General features: G+C 53.1%; 2 long non-coding RNA genes across 3 annotated transcripts in view; one reads left to right on the forward strand and one right to left on the reverse strand.

Annotated features, from left to right (window-relative positions):
* The window catches only part of LOC112578675, a 36,308-nt gene that overhangs the window by 5,531 nt on the left and 10,628 nt on the right, over positions 1-20,149 (reverse strand). Inside the window, exons 1-2 of one of the 2 annotated variants that reach the window (XR_003102976.2) lie at positions 7,239-11,528; positions 6,359-6,916 (exon numbers count right to left, since the gene is read on the reverse strand). This is a non-coding gene — a long non-coding RNA (uncharacterized LOC112578675). Of the gene's footprint in view, positions 1-6,358; positions 6,917-7,238; positions 11,529-20,149 lie in introns of those variants that run through there. The other variant, XR_006544296.1, reaches the window with a different exon arrangement.
* On the forward strand, positions 4,318-6,450 carry LOC123329123. Its single transcript, XR_006544297.1, has 2 exons — positions 4,318-5,293; positions 6,324-6,450. It is a non-coding gene; the product is annotated as an uncharacterized LOC123329123 (long non-coding RNA).

Below are 20,149 nucleotides of genomic sequence, written 5' to 3' on the forward strand. Positions count from 1 at the left end.
AGCCCTGGACCTGCAGGCCTTCCTGTAATGAAACCCTCCTGCCAAGGCCTCAGCCAGGGGCCCTGATCACTCATTTAATTATAATCTTTGGGGGAAAGCACACACCCCCACGAGCTACTGGGGGAGCCGACTGTGTGGCAGGGGTAACCTGACGCCCCTAGTCGACCAGCCCTCAGGCCTTTGTCTGAGTTCTGGCCAGATCACGCTCCTATTTTTCTAACCCCAAACCTGGGCTGGCATGAACTCAATGCTCTGCATTGTCCTGGGACCAGGCCCCCCAGGCTCGCAGGGCCTGGCCTCGTCCTTCCTCCACCTGGAGATCCGGCCCCCAGGAGGCGTCTCCGGGGAAATCAGAAACCCAGCAGGGCCCACTGGGCCGCCTCCTGCGTGTGCCCAGCCCTAGGCTTCCTGCACGTCACTTCACCAAACCTTCACAACTTCCCTGTAGAGGGGCTCACACTACGCCCATTTTCCAGGTGGAGAAACTGAGTCCTGGAGCATCAAATCATCCCCCAAGTTGACACAGGGGAAAGTGGCAGAGCCTTTCCCAGGAGGTGGGCAGGGTACCCTGGACCCTCAGCTGGAGCCAGACATCACATCCTGTCAGCAGGAGGTTCTCCTGGGAACCTCACAGAGTAGAGAAGGAAGAAGACTCAACTGTGGGGCAGAGGATGTCATGGCTAAGGGCTAGGATTTCCCCAACAACTGCTCCAAGTTCGAGTCCAGCTCCAGCCCGGCCTTACACAAAACCCAATTGCTCTCCACACCTTGGTGAGGAGACGATTCAGGTTATCAGCCGTGCAAAACACTCCTCAGCAGGTTAAGTGCTTGACTACCAGGTGCTTAAAAAACCAGAGTTTGAAAATGACAAAGGTTACCAGCAGGCACGTAGCAGCTGCAAAAAGGGAATTAAGTGTAAGGACCGCCCACTCAGCCACAGCACATCCCAGGGGCCAGAACTGAAATCAGAGCAACACCAGGGGCTGCCACAGAGGCGGGTAGGGGTGTAAAGTGATGCACATGCCTTTTTTTTTTTTTGGCCACACTGCGTGGCTTGTAGGAACCCAGTTCCCTGAACAGGCATCAAACCTGTGGCCCCTGCAGTGGAAGCATGGAGCCCTAACCACTGGGTCACCAGGGAATTCAACACATGTCCTCTTTAATCCCTCCTGATCTGCGCCTTTCCCATCTTAATACGTGCCTGGGAAGCAGACCCACATAAATGCCACCAGCACCACTCTCAGCTTCCTAGGGGCTTCCCTGAATGCAGGAACCATCAGACACCCAGCGGGGAGGGCGAGGGCAGTGTGGGGACAGCTCCCTCCGTGCAGGCTGTCCTTCTGGAAGGTCTCAGCTCCTGCCAGGACCCTTTCAGTGCAGCAAGCATCAGCTCCCCGCTGCGGCCAGTCCCACACCACACTTTTCCTCACAAATTCCCTTAATCTTGCCTGAAAAGTCTCCTTAGTAAACCCTCCCTAGGGTGCTCCATTCCAGAAGGGTCTGTTTCCTGCCAGCCCCTGAGTGTTACAGACATGATATAAACATGGCCTAGTGCTGAGAAGTGAGGAAGCCAGGTGACTGCGGCCTGGGGCTCATTAGACTATCTCTTACCAAGTTCTGGGCGGTTGATACATATTTTCTAAAGAAAGAACCAGAGGACCAGAGAGAAAGCAAACTCAGCAGGCAGGAAGCCCAGCCCATCCGGGGTCCTGAGGGCACGCCCTGAGGTCAGCGGAGGTCAGAGGGTCCACACTCACCCTCTGCTCACTCCTGGGCTCCTTCCCTCTTTCTCTTTGGCTTGAACCTCCCTGCAGGAAGTGGGAAGTGCATGGGGGTTCACTGCAGAGGGGTCCCCAAGCAGGACCGCTGTGTGCCTCTGGGACCCCTCTGGGACCCCTCAGTTAGAGAGCAGGCTGCACTGAGGGAATCTGGCTCCACTGGGACCTCACAATCTGGGGTGGGGCGGGCAGGGGAAACAGGGGACACCCTCCGGAGAGCAGGCTCCTGGAGGTACTCTCTCCTCTCTAGTTCCTCATCTTCCCAGGCCCCTGTCCAACCCTTTTTGCAGAGAATACTTGGAGGGGTGCGGGGTTGGTGTTTTATTTTGTGTGTGTTTTTAATACCAACATACACAATGACTCAATGTGTAACTTGTCACACATGCCTAAATGGAATTATTTTGTGTGCACTGTTTTGGTTTGGCATCTAGCCGCGTTTTTTTTTTGCTTTTCCTTTTCTGCAGAAGCCCTCTCTCTCACCATGTTGACAGCTGAGAATGGGATCCTGCATATTCTTCTGTAAGCATCAAAATCCTATGCAGGCTCCGGCCAGACAAAGGATTTCTTTATCTGTCCTTTTTTTTAACAAATGGGGATCACGTTGTTTGTTGGCATCTTGCTTTTCTCATTCAGGAAGACGCAAAACAGGGACTGGCGCTCGGATATTCTTAGCAGTGTTATTCATAATCGCCAAAGGTGAAAGCACCTAAACGTCCATCAGCAGACGGATGGGTGAACATAACGTGGTACATCCATGCAGCAGAGCATTATTCGGCCACGAAGAGGAATGAAGAACTGAGACATGTTGCAGGAGCCTCAGAAAGATCGTGCCGATTGAAAAGCCAGACACGCAAAGTCATGTATTGTGTGACCTCATTTGTATGAAATATCCAGAACAGATTAACCCGTAGAGACAGAAGGCAGAGCAGAGGTTGCCAGCGACTGGGAGCAGGCTGGGACGAGGAGCGACTTGTTGAATGGGTAGGGGTCTCTTTTTTGGGGGGCAGTGAACGTGTCTTGGAACTACATAGAGAAGAGGGTTGCTCAACATAGTGAATGTTCCACATGCCACTCCACTGTACACTCTAACATCATTAACTAATCAACGATTAATTCAAATGACTTGGAGAAGGAAATGGCAACCACTCCAATATTCTTGCCTGGAAAATCTCATGGACAGAGGAGCCTGGAGGGCTACAGTTCATGGGGTCACGAGAGCCGGACGTGGCTTAGTGACTAAATCACCAAATGACTTATGTTTTGTGAATTTCATCATGCTTTTTTTAACTATAAAAAATATGAATGTCTATATTCCTCCTGCTGAGAACAAAGGCAGGGGTAAAGAATCCGCTTGCCAATGCAGGAGACGTGGGTTCCATCCCTGGGCCTAGAAGACCCCCTGGAGAAGGAATTGGCAACTCACTCCAGTCTTCTTACCTGAAGAATCCCATGGACAGAGGACCCTAGCAGGCTACAGTCCATAGGGTCACAAAAAGTCAGATAAGACTGAGTGATTAAGCAATAACAAGAATACTGTATACACTGTATTTTTCCTTTAAATTTTTCAGTTAAAAAATAAGCCCTAGGGGGAAAAATGCCTGTGTAAGTAAGAATGTTTAAAAACAAACAGAAAAGATTAACTACACAAGGCACCTGGGAAAACCATGAGTCATTCTTTTTAACGGCTGCATTGTAGTCCATGGTGTGGCCAGACCAGAATGGACTCACCCATTTCTCCAAAACAAGGAATGATGAGTTTTCATTTTCATTCTTTTTTTCCTCCTTTTTTTCCTCACACACAAGATTTTATTTCACCCTCACTCCAATTCTAAGTTTTTGTTCCCATTCCTCAGGTGAGAAAACCAAGACCCAGAAAGAAGAAAGTCAAGAAGTGACTGAGCCAGAACTCAATATCAGGACTGTCTGGCCCCACAGCCACACAGCCCTGGGCCCACTGCTTGCTGTGGATACAGCAGGGAACAATACTGACCAAGGACCTGCCCCCTGAGAGCGGGCAGCTTCCTCACTCTAATGAGGGAGAGAGATGAGAAATAAGATGAACTGGTGACCTGTGTGCCCTGTCCCGGGTGTCAAGGTTATAGGAAGAAAAAAGGGAGGGACGGGGGAAGGGAATAGTGCAGTCAGGAAAGGCCTCGCTGGGAAGATACATCTGGGCAAAGGCCTGAAGCAGGTCAGAGAGAGAGTGAACCTTGCAGCGGTCATCCATTTAGGGGAACAGTGTTCAAACTGGAGGGAACAACAAGTGCAAAGATCTGCAGACAGGGAGAGACAAGGAGCTGGGTACTGCTGCGTGAAGGGAAAAAAGCAAGATCAGGCCACAGAGGGCTTGTAAACCCCCTGAGGAGGCTGGACTTTATTCTGGGAGTCATGGAAGATTTCGTAGCAAGACAGATTGGAAGTTAAATCTGGCTTGTGAAAAGCTCCCTCTGGCCTCTCTGGGTGGAGCCGGAAGACCAGGAGAGCATGTCAATGGTGGCTCAGGCAGGTGGGGGTTGTCATGGAGATGAAGATGGAGAAAAGCTGTCTGGGGCTGGGGAGAGGCCCTGTCCACCTCCCCTCTACCTATGCATCCTTGAACTTAATCCCCCTTGGAGGAAGCCAGCTCCCTATTTCCCCAGAGAAAGTGCCAAGAGAGGAAGGAGAATTTTGCTGACTCACCGGCAGAGGCCTCCCAACAAGGATGGACGGGGGAATCTAAGTGCAGATGGTGGGGTGGGGAGCCTTGTGGGGGCTGAAAGCAAATAAATAATTACAACTGTGCTAAGTGATGGAAAATAGGGAGGACTTCCTGGTGGAGGCAGTTGTCTGGGCAAGAATCAGAAGAAGTAGTAGTTTAACTAGGCCAAGGATAGAAGGAAGAGCATCCCAAACAGATTAAACTGCCAAGAGACTGGAGCCAGCCTAGTGAGTTCATGTTCCTGAAACGAGGCCTGGCGGGGCAGATACAGCCCTGCGTGCTGAGCTCAGGACAGACAGTGGCGTCAGCCAGGGAACATACCCAACCTGGTGCCACATGCGGTCAGCTCCCGGCAAAGGACTGCTCCTGCCACCATGGAAACCATGTGGGTAAAGATCCGCCCTCCATAAACTTCTCTGAGCATCACCACAAGCCAATAAAATAAGAAGAAGATTGGAAGACCAATAAAAGAAGTTCCTGAGATTGTTCTTCTCTTCGGAGAGACAAGAAGAACAGGGCCCAGGGAACAGCCAGATTGTCGCCTTCGACGAGTCACTTCGTGAGAAGGTTGCTGCGAGCTTCCCTGCCCGGCACCAGCCTTCCTGGCTCCCTTTATGCGCCTTGCAGGACCACAGGACAGACCAACTTTGTCACCCTTGGAGGGGGCCCCTTGGTGGTGCAGATGGCAGCTGGAAAAGCAGGAAAGCAACCTGCAACAGAAGCTGGCTTGCTGCCCGAGGAGGGGAGCTTCAGAGAGGACAGACAGAGATACCGAGAGAGACAGAGGACAGAGACAGAACAAACAGAGAGAAGACAGGTGAGAGGAGGGAGCGGAGGGGAGGAGAGGAAAGAAAAGGCAGATAGCAGAGAGAGACAGAGAAAGGGAGCGATGAGACCACGGAGAGACAGAGAGAAGGGGAGAGGCGGCGGGAGGGAGGGGAATGAGACAGAGACAGACAGATGCTGAGACAGAGCAACAAAGAGGAAGACCCAGTGACAGAGGGAGACAGAGAGGGGCCCGCCGAGCTGGGCTTGAGGAAGGGGGCAGATGGACCCCAGAGCCCCTGAGTCTCCGTGCCTCCGAGTCTCCAACTCTCCACTGCGGGAGAGATTTTAAGAACCTTGCAAAGCTTGCGCGGTCTGATTTCACAGCACTGACACTCACTCATTCGACAAGCAACCACTGAGCGCCTGCTGTGTGCTGCGTGCCAAAAACCGTTCCAGGCACTGGGGTACAGCCCCCAGGCCCAGCTCCCCTCCTGGAGCAGATAGCCTGAGGGGACACAGGCATTCTTCACGTGAGCAGATCCATGGCTGTGTTTCTCCAAACTGAGATAAAGGGCTTGGAGGGTGGAGACAGGGAGCCGTGGGCAGGGCAGGTTGCTGGGGGCCAGCTGACCCCCAACCCGGAGCCCCAAGAAGGCGAGGTGGGGATGGTGGTGGGCGAGGCCTGCTCAGAGTGGCGACACGACCCGACCAGGCCTCACAGGACCTGGTGGAGCCTCCTAGCGAGGTGGTGTCCTGGGAGAGCGCTGAGCAGGGCAGGAACACGGACTGCCTCGGTTCCAAGGGGCACCTCTGGCTGCGGGTAGAGAACCAACCAAGGGGCCCAGGGTGGAAGCAGGGCACCCAGGGAAGGGGCGACTACCACGATCAGGGCAGGAGAGGACGGGGTGTGAACGATCAGGCGGAGTCTGTGGAGGTGGGGAGATGGGAAGGAGCCTGGAAGTCCCACCCTGGTGACACAGGAGGGACTGCAGGGGGGACCGGGAGCCTGTTTTAGGGCTCAGCCTCAAGCGCCCTGAGAACCCCCCTTTTCTGATACAATGAACTGCTCCTCCCCACAGGCCCCCACCCGTATCACACACGCCAGAGGACTCACATATTCTCAGTGTCCCTGAAACAAGACCTTCGGAATCTGGGTGCTTCCTTCTGCTGAAGAGTCTGCAGATGGAAAGAAGCGGGGTGGGTGGGGGGCGGGGAAGAGAAGGAAGCGGCACCTGCCCTCATCACAGACCCATGGACGCCCACCCCACACACTCACCTTCCAGAATCCCTAAGAATAATGGGGAAGGGACTTGCCTGGCAGTCCAGTGGCTAAGACTCCACACTTGCACCACAGAAGGTGTGGATTTGATCCCTGAGGAACTAAGATCCCGCATGCCACTCCAAGCAACCAAAGAGGGAAAAACAACAACCAGAAAGAATGATGAGACAGAAGAAAAGCCTCCACCGGAGGTGTGAACTGAGCCTCTGGTGGCAATCATTTTGAGATCTATAAGTATATCCAATCAACACATGAAAGTCACGCAGTCATGTCCGACTCTTGGCGACCCCAGAACTGTGGCCCTTCAGGCTCGTCTGGTGAATCAACATGGAATCAACACGTGGTTCACCTTAAATTTACCCGGTGTTATGGGTCAATGACACCGCAATGAAGCTGGAAAGAGAAAAGAAGAAGAAAGTCATGCCAGAGCTGGGCAAGGGCTCCAGGGTCCATTGCCTCTTTAGGAAACTTCAGGAGTAAGTGATTCATTCCTACCAGAAATGAGAAGAAGACATGATAATAATAGCAGTCACTGTTCCTGCATACCAGCATGCCAACGGCTTCCCAGACATTACTTCTATTTTTATAAATTATTGTGTATTTGGATTACAAAACTAAGAGACTCACTATAAAAAAAAAAAAATGAGAGAGGAGGAAGGGAAGGAAAGGAGGAAGAGAGGGAGGTGAGGAATTCGCACATCACGGAAATACGTACCTTACTGTCCCCTGGTCACGCTGGCCTTCTCACTGCCTTGCAAGCACCTCAGGCCTGTGCCTGCCCCAGGGCCTTTGCACTTGCTGTCCTCTGTCTGGAATGCTCTTGAGTCAGAGAGCCAGGCACACGGCTCTCTCCCTCCCTGCCCACAGCAGCACCTCCATCACGCCGACCATTCTTCACAGAACTCAGTGCTGCCTGACCCTGTATTGTTTCGTGGCCCCTGAGCGGCCACCAGAACGCCAGCTCCGCGACGGCAGGGACTTTTGTCTGTTTTGTTCGCTGCTGTGTCCTCTGTCTTCTGAATAACTCCTGGCACACTGCGGGTGTTCAATAAATTGCAGTACAGGTGAATGAATAAGTAAATGAATGTGCACATGAATGAAACAGCTCTCTCTTAGGCTAGGCCAGGAAGAGGAGCTCTCTGAGGGCAGCAGCTAGAGCTCGTGTGTCCGGCACCTGGTAGGCATTTGTGGATTGAACAGGTGGCGAATGCGGTCATTGGGAAATGGGAAAAAGGAAGAAAAGGAAATATTTATCCAGGCTCCCTGAGAGCCTACCGCGTCCTAAGCCCACCCCATACGTTAGTCCACTTCAACACCACAACCACCCTGTGAGGTTTATTTCAAGCCCATTCTCCAGATGAGGAAAAACTGAGGCTGAGGGAGAAGAAACCTTTTCCTCCCCAGGTTCCATAGCCAGGAAGGACTGGCTGAAAGTCGATCCCATCTGCCTCTAAAGCCAGGGTTCCAAGCCGAATGCATTTGGCCTGTTCATGTTTTCAGCGGTGGCCGAGCACCTGCTCTGTGCCAGGCACCGGGCTGAACCAGCTGGGGGATGAGAGCTCAGGGCTGCCAGGCTTTCCACCTTTGTAAGAGAGCCTGGGTGTCCACGTTTTCCCATGAAACCTTTTGCCCTTCAATGCTAGCTACCAAATCAAAATGTTAGAAAGCACTGCGCAGGCAAAAGGAAGCGTGTCTGAGGGCCCCTCGCTGGAGACCCCGAGTCTGGGCCGGGAATCTCCGAGAACAGGGACATCATTGACGGTGAAGTAGGCAGAGAAGGCTTCCTGGGGAAGGCAGCATCAGCCTGGCCCTAGGCTGGAGGAGGGTGGGGCTGCTGAGAGAAGGAAGCCTGGTGCAGAGAGGAGGGAGGGGCTTGGGCTGCCCTCAGGCCATGCTGGGGGTCAGAGCAGTCTCCTGTCCAAGACTCCCCTCTGAAGATGCCCAGCAGGTCAGACCAGACTGACACCAGGAACCCCTGGGGGTCAGAATGCCACGGCCGCCCGGCCCTTCCCGGCACCCACGCCCCGTCTCCACCTTCCTCGGGCCCTCTGGGATCTGAGCCGCCTAGCACATGCTTCCCTGAAGACTGTGTCCTTGCAAATTTCCCACCAGGCCGGCTGGAGGGAGACCCTGAGGACGGCCCAGCAGGGCGACTGGGTGGATGTGCCTGAGCTCTTTCATCAGTCCGTCCTCAGATACAGCAGAACTTCACGCAGAAAAAGTCTGAGATCCAAAATACTGTATTGGCTTCAAAGGAAGTCATGACATTGACGTGAAATGTCTTTGAAATATAATACTATATCAACCAGTCAAAAGGGTAAGACAATGTCTCTTCCTTTCTTTTTGGCTGTATATAAACGCTCTTTAATGGAAGATGTGGATGCACTTTATGCTTGACACGACTGAACCAGGTTTTGACACCGACTCCATCACTTACTGTGTGGGAGACTTTCAGCAAGATCCTGACTTGTCTGTGCCTCTAATACCTCGCTGGTAAAATGAGGTTGAGGGGAATAACTAGGGCCTGGGGCTGACAAGTAGCCTAAAGGAGATAATGCTAATTTCTAAGTGTTAAACACTTAGAAAGTAAGTAGCACATAGTAAGCACAAAGTAAATGGCACTGATAATTATCGTTATCAATATAGTGATTCATCGCTATTTCAAATCACATTGTAAAACACATTGGATTCAGGAGATATCAGTATGAACTCATGTCTAGTGAAATATAGATACAGCTGGTCACATGTAGAAATATTTGTAGATAAAATCATATACATGAGTTAGTAAATAGACACATATATACACATATATTGGGTTGGTCAAAAAGTTCATTTGTATTTTCCTGTAAGCTGGTATGAAAAACACAAATGAACTTTTTGGCCAACTCAATGCTTTTTTTTTTTCCTGTTACTTTTGAGAAGGCCTAAAAGAAATGCCACCCACTAGCAGTGGACACGTGTGGCACCCAGATGGGACTTCCCTGGTGGCATCTTAGTTTCTAACACCACACTCCAGAGAGGAACAAGGGCTCCACAGAGAAATGACTGAGTCTAAGTTTGGAGCAAGAAATACACAAGACGAGCCTCGCACATTGGTGGCACCGGAAGTCAGCAAATGCTCAAAGAAAGAAAGAAAAGAAAAAAAACCTACGCTGATGGTGGAACATCAGTGGGCAAGGGAACCAACCCAAAGGACTCCCACTGGCCAAAGCTGCAACAATTTGAATATTGAATTATAACTCAAAGTATAAATGAAATAAATAGCCAGGAGCCCATGCTGATACAACTGAATAAACTGATATGTAAAAGAGAACAGACAGATGTGGGCAGAAGAACTCTGAATCATTTGTACAGCAGAGAGTAACTGCCTCCTCCTTGGGTGGAGGCTAACAGAGTGACTTCCTTCTTCCCTTTCTTCCCAGGTGGCTCAGTGGTTAAAGAATCCACCTGCCAATGCAGGAGATGCTGAAACACGGGTTCAGTCCCTGTGTCGGGGAGATCCCCTGGAGGAGGAAATGGCAACCACTCCAGCATTCTTGCCTGGGAAACTCCCATGAACAGAGGAGCCTGGAGGGCTACAGTCCCTGGGGTCGCCAAAGAGCTGGACGTGGCTGAGCACAAGCACGACTACTTCCTTCCCAAGAGCACGATGTCGAGGCAGGCGGGGGTGGGGGAGAAGCGTGACGTCATGGTGGAGAAACCTGACAAGCACAGCCTGAGCCCAGTGATCAAGGTCAGCATCAGCGGCAATGAATCCTGTTGACAGCATGCACTCTTGATGTGATGTGATAAAAATGGCACTTTATTGCTGAGAGCTTCCTCCTCAAAACCCATAACCCCCACCTAGCCGTGTCAAAAACAGCCGACCGGTTCTGCCCATAGAGGAGCAGCCTACAGAAAGACGTCACAGGTATTCCTCAAAACTGTCACTTCACCAAAAAGAAGGCACGTCGGAGAAACCGTCACAGCCGAGAGGAGCCTAAAGGACATGATAACAAAATGTGGTGTGGAATCCTAAATGGGATTCTCAAACAGAGAAAAAAAAAAGACACTGGGTAAAAAAATTTTACAAACCTGAATAAATTGTGGACTTTAGTTAATAATAATGCATCAACACGGTGTGTTCACCGTAACAGATACGCTAGACGAACATTAAAGTGTCCATCGTTGGAGATGCTAGGGGTAGGGTGCTCTCTTTTTCATTTTTCTGTAAATCTAAAATGGTTGTAAAAAATAAAGTCATCCTTAAAAACTAGTATCTTTTTCCAACATGGTCTCTTGCACATTCTTTTTTAAAATATTTATTTATTTATTTGGCTGGGCCAGATCTTAGTTGGGGCAGGCAGGATCTTTAGGGGCAGTGTGTGAAATCGTAGTTCCCCGACCAGGGATGGAACCCAGGCCCCTGCATTGAGATCATAGAGTCTTAACCGCTGGACCACCAGGGAAGTCCCTTATACACTCGTCTAAGTCATGGAATGACTTTGTCCAAACCCAACTGACGCGTCTTCTATAACAGAAGCTTTATTTTTCTATTTTACTATCCAACTTGTGAGCTTCAGACCTCACGTTTCCAGAACACGGCCTGTTCATCTCCACGTGACACCCTTTCTGTCTGGAAATTGCGCCTGAAACCAAAGGACTTTTCCTCCTGACCCTGGAGAAGTTCTTTGGTTAATTCATCCTGTTGATGTCTGTGTTTAACCTGAATATCCCGCAAATGCCGCTGTGGGTTGAACCCTCAGGAGTCATCACTAACTCCGAGTTAAACTGCTTTCTCTCCTCCCTCTTTCTGGTTCTATGACCTTGAGAGGCCCTCCCAGGACCCTGTGTCCAGCTGAGAAGTGGTCTGAAGGCTCCACTCGGGACATTCCCCACGACAGAGAATAATCTGCTTCAAATGCCAGCGGTGCTGCGGATGAGAAGCTCTGTGATCGAGTAAGGATGGGCCCCGACCCCCGACCCCCAAACCCTGACCCCTCTGGACCCTTGCTCCCAGAGTCCCCCTCCCCTGCTCCCAGCGTTCCCCCTGGCCCCGAGGGCAGCTGACACTGTCTGGGAGGAAAGAGCAAAGGGGAAGCCCCTGGCAAGACACCCATTTCTCAGAAGCTCTGGGTTGGAAGTCAGGGGGCCTGGGTTCAAGTCCAGCGTCTGCCTCTGACTCATAGTGTCACCTTTGGCCACTCACTTCCCCTCGTCTGGACCTCAGGTTCCTCATCGGGGAGTCAGGGGGTGGACCAGCTGGTCTGCCGAGCCTTCCCCATTTGACAGGCGCTGTTGAAATTGGGGCAGGTGAAACCATTCCCCTTCCCAGCACCCCTGCTCCCGACTCTCCCAATAAGCGCCGAAGTCCAGAGACATTCCCAGCTGACAAACTCACATTCCCATCTAACAGATTGTGATGACCTGTCCCCTTTGTATTTCTTGAAAACAGAAAAGCTCAGGGAGGGGTGGGCAGGTGCTTTTCTCTAAGGTGCCAGTTCCAGAGGGCCCAGGCTCTGGGCTGGAAGTGAATCACCATGAGTTTGCACTTCGTATACTGTAGTCACTCATAACTGTAGCCTTTGTTTATAATAATCACCGTTGGAATGAAATTCAGAGTCCTCCTGCCTCCGAGGCCCTGAAGGACCCACCCGCCTCCTCCTCCGACCCTCTCCCTTTCCCTCGCTCTGACGCACCTTCCTGTACTTGGAGCCCCTAACTTGTTCCCATCTCAGGGCCCTGGCCTCTGGGGTTTGCTTCACCATCAACAGCCCTCTTTCAGGTCACAGCTGCTTCTCGGGGAGACACTCTCTGACCACCCTACTTCAGGAAGCCCCTGGCCACTCTCCGTCACCCCGGCCTGCCGTGTTTCTCCTAAACGGGCACCACGGTCTGAAATGATGCTGTTCGCTCACTCACGCACTGTCTGTCCAAAGGCGGGGATTGTTTTGTCTGTTCTGTGATCGGACCACGACCTTCCTGCCCAGGACCTGATGCACAGTAGGGTCTCAGTACATCCTGGTGGAATGAATGAGCAAATGAAACACGAGTCATAGAACTCGTCGGCAGCAGAGTCTGAAGTCCAAAGAGCTGGTATTTGGTGAGCATCTACTGAAGTGCCAATACTCTGGCCACCTGATGCAAAGAACTGACTCCTTGGAAAAGACCCTGATGCTGGGAAAGATTGAAGGCAAGAGCAGAAGGGGACAACAGAGGATGAGATGGTTGGATGGCGTCACCAACTTGATGGACATGGGTTTGAGCAAGCTCCCGGAGATGGTGATGGACAGGGAGGCCAGCATGCTGCAGTCCATGGGGTCGCAAAGAGCTGGACACGACTGAGCAACTGAACCGAACTGTGTGCCAGTCACCACACTGCTGTCTCATCCTCCCAGACGGTGGCTTTATGGTGCCCATTTTGCAGTTAAGATCAGGAGTCCCAGGCTTTAGGGCCTTCAAAAGGACAGAGCTGGCCTTGAGCTCAGCCTGGGGCCCCAGTGCCTGGGCTCTGTCCTCTCCACTCGGCTCCCCACTGGTGAGAGAGCTGGGGGAGGGGAGCCGAGCCCCGCAGTGCACACGCACCCCTTGTCTCAGACAGAGCCTCCTGAGGACCTCGCTGTCCCCGCCACCTGGTGGAGCCCCGGGGACCAAGCTGGGAGCCAGGTGTGCGGGCAGCCTGGCCTTACGCCCGTCGGTGCTGGGAACCAGCTAGGGGAGTAAAGAGTCTGGACCCGTCCCAGGGCTGCTGAAGGGGGCCACTGGCCCCAGGTGAGCTCCTGGGCGTCCCTGGGGCTCGGACAGCAGCAGTGGGCACAGGGTGCTTCTGGGGGCCCAGAGGCTCGGGTCCCACCTGCCTTCCCTTGAGGGCAGAGCTAACCTCTGGGGTTCTGAGTGGAGGAGGCAGGTAAACAGTGGCCGACAGGCAGCCTGTAAATCCCCAGTGCAGACCCCCTTCTGCGCTTGCTAGCTGTGTGTGCTTGGGCAGGTCTCTTCACCTCTCTGGACCTCCATCTCTGGCAAGCGGGTGATGTGACTGATTCTAATGGAGCCACTATATTTAAGGTCTGCTCGGGCAACAGAGAGGAAAGAAGACAGCTGAGGGGTTGGAGGACAGGCTCCTGCTCAGGTCGAGGAAGCTCCCCCCTCCCCAGTCCACCTCCTACTCCCGGAGGAGGAGTCTGCCCAGCCAGACCTGGAACAGGGAGTGGGAGTTTGGCGCAGAGAAGTAGAGAGAAGGGCGCTCCGGGCAGAAGGCACAGCCTGGGCAGACAGCGGGCATTCTGCCCGGGGAGCCTCCTTCCTTGCTCAGGTCTCAGCTCAAACGCCACCTCCTCAGAGGGGCCTCCTGCTGTCTCCAAGGGAGGGAGCCTCACCGCCTGCCTGCCATCAGAGCAGCTTCCTTTCCTCCTCGCACGTAGGGCCGTCTCAAGCGTTAGTTTATTACTTGTGTGCCCTGCCAATTCCCCCAGGACAGGGACGCGTCTGTCCTGCTTGCTGCTCTGCCCGGGGGTCCAGCCCCGCCGCTGGCACACGGCAGACACCGGCCCCCGCTCCGTGCCTCGCTCTCCTCGCCCGCGAAATGAGCGCCGTGACAGCACACCCCTTACTGCGGTGTTGTAAGAACTCAATAGTTCACATTTGTGGAGCCCTTAGGAAATCCAGGCCCCCAGGAGGTGCTCTGCACAAGTGTATAAATTAAAAATACCATCACTGCCTTAAGACAATCAGGGATGTGTAGATTAGAAAGTCATAATACTGCAGATCCCAAAAGCTGCGTAACCCAATATGCTACAGCTTATGTTTACATTCCAGGCTCTATTTTACCTTTTGCCCAGCTTTTCATTTTGACAAATTTTAAACGCATAGAAAATAAATAAATAAATAAAAAGAAAACATGGGGCCATGAAAGCCTATAATCTCACCAGTCAATTGACATGGCTCAGACGGTAATGAATCCACCCACGATGTGGGAGACACAGGTTTGATCCTTGGGTCGGGAAGATCCCCTGGAGGAGGGCATGGCAACCCACTCCAGTATCCTTGCCTGGAGAAGCCCTTAGACAGAGGAGCCTGGTGGGCTACAGTCCATGGGGTCACAAAGAGTCAGGCACGACTGAGTGGTTAACACTTTCAACACTGCCTTTTAGCCTCGTGTGCTTCCCTCTCACTAGATAGAACGAGAAAGATGGATATTTATACTTTTATTTTCTTGTCTTATTCTTCCATTCTGACCCATATGGGAGCCAGTTGAAGACACCAAGATAATTTATCCCTAAATTCTTCAGCTGTTGTAATTTTTTTTTTTTAATCTCTTGCTCAAAGAATGTATGAATTCTCTGGAACCAATTGTAACCAATTCCCTTACATATTTGTAATTCTACAAACCTGCTAACATGTGAATCCTTGAACCTGGGAACATTTGGTTCTAGAAACCATCATCTGTGGTTTCTTGGAGTCCACGCATGCTTGAGGTTCTACCTCTTGCTCCCCTGGGATTCCTGGAGCCCTGCCGCTGTGGTTCAGGAAATCTGCAAGGCGTCTGATGCCTCTGAAGCCAGATTCCCACTTCCCAGAAGCCGATGCCCGGGACTGAGCAAGGGGAAAACCCAGCCAGCCCTGACACGATGCCAAGCCCCAGGGATGTCAAGTGGCACAAGGGCCTGGGTCACAAGCCCAGGGGTGAGACCCCGACCTGGCCGCACCCACTAGCCCTGCAGGGCCTCCCCAGGGTGCTCAGGCCTCCTCAGGCCAGCCTGGTGAGGGGCAGATGGGCGGCCCCCACCCCCGCCCTGCTCATGGAGCAATCTTCTGAGTCACCCCCACCTCATGACTGGCCTGCCCGCCACCACGGAGGCCTGTAATTAGCCTCCTCCGAGGCTGGGTCTTATCGGCCCATCGGGGCAGACCAGGGAGGGGACGCCCCAGAGGTCCCCACAGACGCGGCCTGTCCCGGGGCTTGATGGCACGCAATCCGGGTGTCAGCCAGTCCCACGTCCAGAGGCCCACTTCAGGCTCCCAGCATACCCCCAAGTCTGTTCCCCAAAACTCGGCCTCAATTTCCACCATTCAAGCCATGTTCCTGCAAAATGTACATGGTTCACTCACGTGTCAGAGTGATTTTGCCAAAGCCCACCTAAAGAACCGGTGCCGTTAAGCACCTGAGGGGTCAAGGAAGACCCACTGGGGAGCTGCCTGTGGTCGTGACTGTCAGGCAGCCCTTGCAGGGGGTGCTGGAGAAGAGGGGAAAGAAAGGATGTCTCCTTCCCTCCTCCCCTGGTTGGAGGCCCTAACCCTCCTCATCTACAGATGAGGAGACTGAGGTCCAGAGACGCTCCAGACCAACACCCACCTGCCGGGGTGTGCTAATGTTGAGGGAGTGGATAGGGGCCTCTTCCAGGGAAGGGGGAGCCCTCTACTCCCAGCAGAGAGGACAGCGAGGGCAGTCAGGCTGCGACCCAACACGCTGAGTTCAAATCCACTTAAACCTTTGTGCCTCAGTTTATTCAACAGCGTCAGCTGCAGATAAAAACACCATCCTCCTCGTGTGAGAATTAAATCTGGCGCAGACTGAGGAGCCTCCTGAAGACACAGAGTGGGCTTTTTCCTGCCTCCTCTTGATCCTGGCAGACTCCTAACTTGGGCTGAAGGGAGGCAGGGAGGCCACAGTGTGCCTCAACCCAGGGAGGCTAACTCTGTGTCCCCCGTCACCTCACCTCCCACACACAGGTCCCCGGGAGGCTGCAGCTGATCCCCAGACTGTCCCCCACTCCAGGATGGGGCTCCCTAGAATTAGCACCCCAGCCCCACACCTGCACAGACACACACAGACACATCTCCAGGCCTGCAGCAGGGCAGGTTGCTTTGCGATTATTAATAATTTCCTCCCTCCATCCCTCCCCCAGACCTGCTCAACCAGTCTCCCCACAGGCAGCAGAGCTGGCCTGACATTTGAACTGACTATTATTCTCTCACTTGTGGGAGAAGCCAGAGGGAACATGGGCGCTGTGTCCTGAATCCTGGGGTGGGGGAGCACCCAGGCCATCCACAGGTCCCCCTCCACCCTGAGGTCCTGGGCACAGCATTCAAGTTCCCCAGGGCAAGGGGTTCATTGACCCTGAAGACCAGGTAAGATAGAGAGATTAAGCCCCTGGCAAGGGGCAGACTAGAAAACCCTCTTGAATGGGGCCAGGAATGTGGCGTGGTTAAGAGTCAAACTCAGCATCTGGATTCACATCCTGGCTCTGCCTTTGACTTGCTGTGTGGCCTGAGACAAGTCACTTGCACTCTCTGATCCTCTGTTTTCTCCTTTGTAAAACAGGGATGGTGAATCCCCACATTGGAGGGTCAGTGAAATTTACAAAGCCCCAGGCCCAGTGCCCACCTGGTTCCCTGGGGCCAGGGTCTGCTCACTGTCTTTCTTCCTCGGAGCCCAGAGGTTGCGTCCAAGTGTGGCCCCTGAGGCCTGGGGCCACTAAGACCTTAAGGTCTAGGCCCATCTCCAGCTATCTCTGAACTCCACCAGTGGGAACAGGCCGGGATACATGTCCCCCTGACGACTCCCTTGCTCCATAATTAGCATTCGTGGCTTCTTCCTGATAGTTAGGCAGCGCCTGCAGAACCCAGCACACAGGGCCAGAGACCCAGCAAGGACCTGTGCTGCCCACGGCACCCACGCTGGCTGGAAGAACAGAGGATGGCTCGGCACAGCGAGTCCTGGGGCCGTGGGGAACCACCGAAGGCCTCTGAGGAGGGGCGAGACCTGAGCTGGGCGGGTCAGACGGTCGAAGCTGAAAATTCAGGGCCTCCCAGCTGTTCCTCTCCCCCTGTGGAACAGCAGAATAGCCAAGGGTGCAAGCTGCCTGGATCCAAATCCACTCAATACCTGGAGCTTCGTGGCCATGAGCAAGTCACAGTGCCGGCATCTCCGTTTCCATCAATCAAAGAGGGGTGATAACAGCCTAGAGGTGGGGGAGTTTATATGCAGCAAGGACTCATGAGCACACGGAGTAGGTGATCAATAAATAGAAGCTGGGAGCCGTTTCTGCATCCAGCCAGTGTCACTCTTCATATTGCTCCCTCTGCCTGGGAGGCCCTTCTCCATTTGTCTCATATGAACTCCCATGCATCCCTATGCTGCTGCTGCTGCTGCTGCTAAGTCGCTTCAGTCGTGTCCGACTCTGTGCGACCCCAGAGACGGCAGCCCACCAGGCTCCCCCGTCCCTGAGATTCTCCAGGCAAGAACACTGGAATGGGTTGCCATTTCCTTCTCCAGTGCATGAAAGTGAAAAGTGAAAGGGAAGTCGCTCAGTTGTGTCCGACTCTTAGCGATCCCATGGACTGCAGCCTACCAGGCTCCTCCGTCCATGGGATTTTCCAGGCAAGAGTACTGGAGTGGGGTGCCATTGCCTTCTCTGTGCATCCCTATGGCCCCATCTAAATATTCCCTCCTCAGAGGAGCCATCCCTGACCCCCTACACACACACGCACGCACACACACACGCACAGGAAGTCCTCTTTTCTGGGCTCTCTGGTGCCACATTTGGTGACTCCTTCAGCAGCTTGGCCATACTCCAGGTAGATGAGCTGATGCTCTGGGGTTCACCATGGATCACCATCGCCTGGCATGCAGGGATTGTGGATGAAAGGAGTCCTCTCTCTCTCTCTCTCTCATTCACTCTCTCTCTCTCCCTCTCTTCTTATTTCTTTTATAATTTCAATCAAAACAGACTCAAAAAATCCCTGCAGATGTGGGAAAAGCTTATAGTTTCCAGGCAAATCGAAAAACTTTTCTCTGACCACCTCCGGAGAAAAGGAGAGCAAAGATTCCAAAAAGGTAAATTTGAGATTGAAAAGTCCTATAATGAAATGTGTTATAGATTTGAAAAAAAAAAAAGGAAATACCATGTGGAAAGATAAGAAGAATAGAGTAGATCTGTGTGTGCCGATCTGGAACAGGGTCCAAGATAAGCTGTCAAATAAAACAAAAATAGAACGAGGGGCAGACTGAGGTATGAAAGACATTGGCTACCATTTGTGTGGGTAGGAGGGAGACAGGAAAGGACAATTTATAAATTTGTTTGTATTACGTAAATTAGCTCTGGGGGAAAAATTGGTAAACAGTGGCTGCTTATTGGGGGAGAAAGTTGGGGACTGGGGGTCAAGAAGAGCGGGGACTTATTTTTCACTCTGTATTCTTTTGTACTTTCTGGAGTTTGTACCTTTCACTCACAGGAGCTATTCAAAAGTAAGCATGTGAATAAAGTTTCGGGCTTTGGAAACACACACTCCAGCACCAGGCCCCACCTGCTGCAGGAACACTCTTAGCACCCCTGACAGGCTCTCCTGCCTTGAATGCTCCCAGTGATGGGGAGCTCAGTAACTCACTAGCCAGTTAATCCATCCTGGGGTGGCTTGGAAGGGTGGGGTTGGGCTCAAGGAGAGAAGGCAGAAATGTGCGTCTGGGGCTGCAAATAGATGCCTCTCTTGTGTCCCCGAAAGTGGATAGAAATGTGACTTTCCAACTTAGGGACCTGCTCCAAGGGCCTGTCTGTCCCAAGGCCCAGGCAGGAGGTGGGCAGGGTGGCAGGGCGTGCTCTACTGTGACTCAGGCCCCACGGGTGCCCGGGGCACAGACAGCTTCCCAGGGCACAGGGCTGTGAATCAGGGCCACACAGCAGGGCCAGCCCAGGTGGCAGCTGGCGGGCCACCAGCACACCCGCGCCCTTTTCAGCCTCGAACCCCAGCACGGCCTCTGTCCCTGGGCACTTGGCACCTGGCTCAGCGCTGGCCCCCGGCAGAAGGTGGGATGGGGAGAAGAACTCTCTGGCACCAGGCGGCCTGGGTTTAAACCCTGCCTCAGTTTCTCCTTCTGTACAGGAGAGCGCTCCATCGCCCTGCCTCCTCATAAGGCTAGTACAGAGATGCTCTGAATTCATCACGTCCACACGGGAAGCAGCCCCAGTACGGAGCCAGCACTCAGTAAACATCTGCCATTACTGCTGTGGGTGCCCAGACTGTTGTGAGGGTCACTGACCCTGGAGCCTCGCAGGGAGGCCTGGGCACCCCACGGTCACCCTGCATGGCCCGGTGAGCAGGCCCCGAAGGAGCAGGCCTCCGGGGCACCCAGCAACCCTGAGGGGCTCCTAGGTCCTCCCCCACAGGTTGGAGGAGGGCAGAAGTTTCCTCTTTCATCAGCTGTGCCCCATGCTTGGTGTGGTATCTGGCACACAGTCAGGGTGGGCTTCGTGGGCATGTGACCAGGCTCCTCCCATGGGGCCCCACGTTCAGACGCTCCCTTGCTGGCACCATCTTGAAATTCTTCCTTTTGAATAAGAGGCACTGCATTTAATTTTGCACAGGCCCACCCCCCACCCCCACCAAATTCTATAACTAGTCACGTACATAGTCGACACCCAGTGTGGACTTCCGGACTTCCCCGGTGGCTCAGAGGGTAAAGAGTCTGCCTGCAATGCAGAAGACCCGGGTTCAATCCCTGGGTTTAGACGATCCCCTGGAGGAGGAAATGGCAGCTCACTCCAGCATTCTTGCCTGGAGAATTCCATGGACAGAGGAGCCCAGCAGGCCACAGTCCATGGAGTCGCAAAGAGTCAGACAGGACTGGGCAGCTAACACAGCAGCATGGAC

The sequence above is a fragment of the Bubalus bubalis genome, chromosome 14, assembly GCF_019923935.1.
Source record: "Bubalus bubalis isolate 160015118507 breed Murrah chromosome 14, NDDB_SH_1, whole genome shotgun sequence".
In the NCBI taxonomy this organism is placed as follows: Eukaryota; Metazoa; Chordata; class Mammalia; order Artiodactyla; family Bovidae; genus Bubalus; species Bubalus bubalis.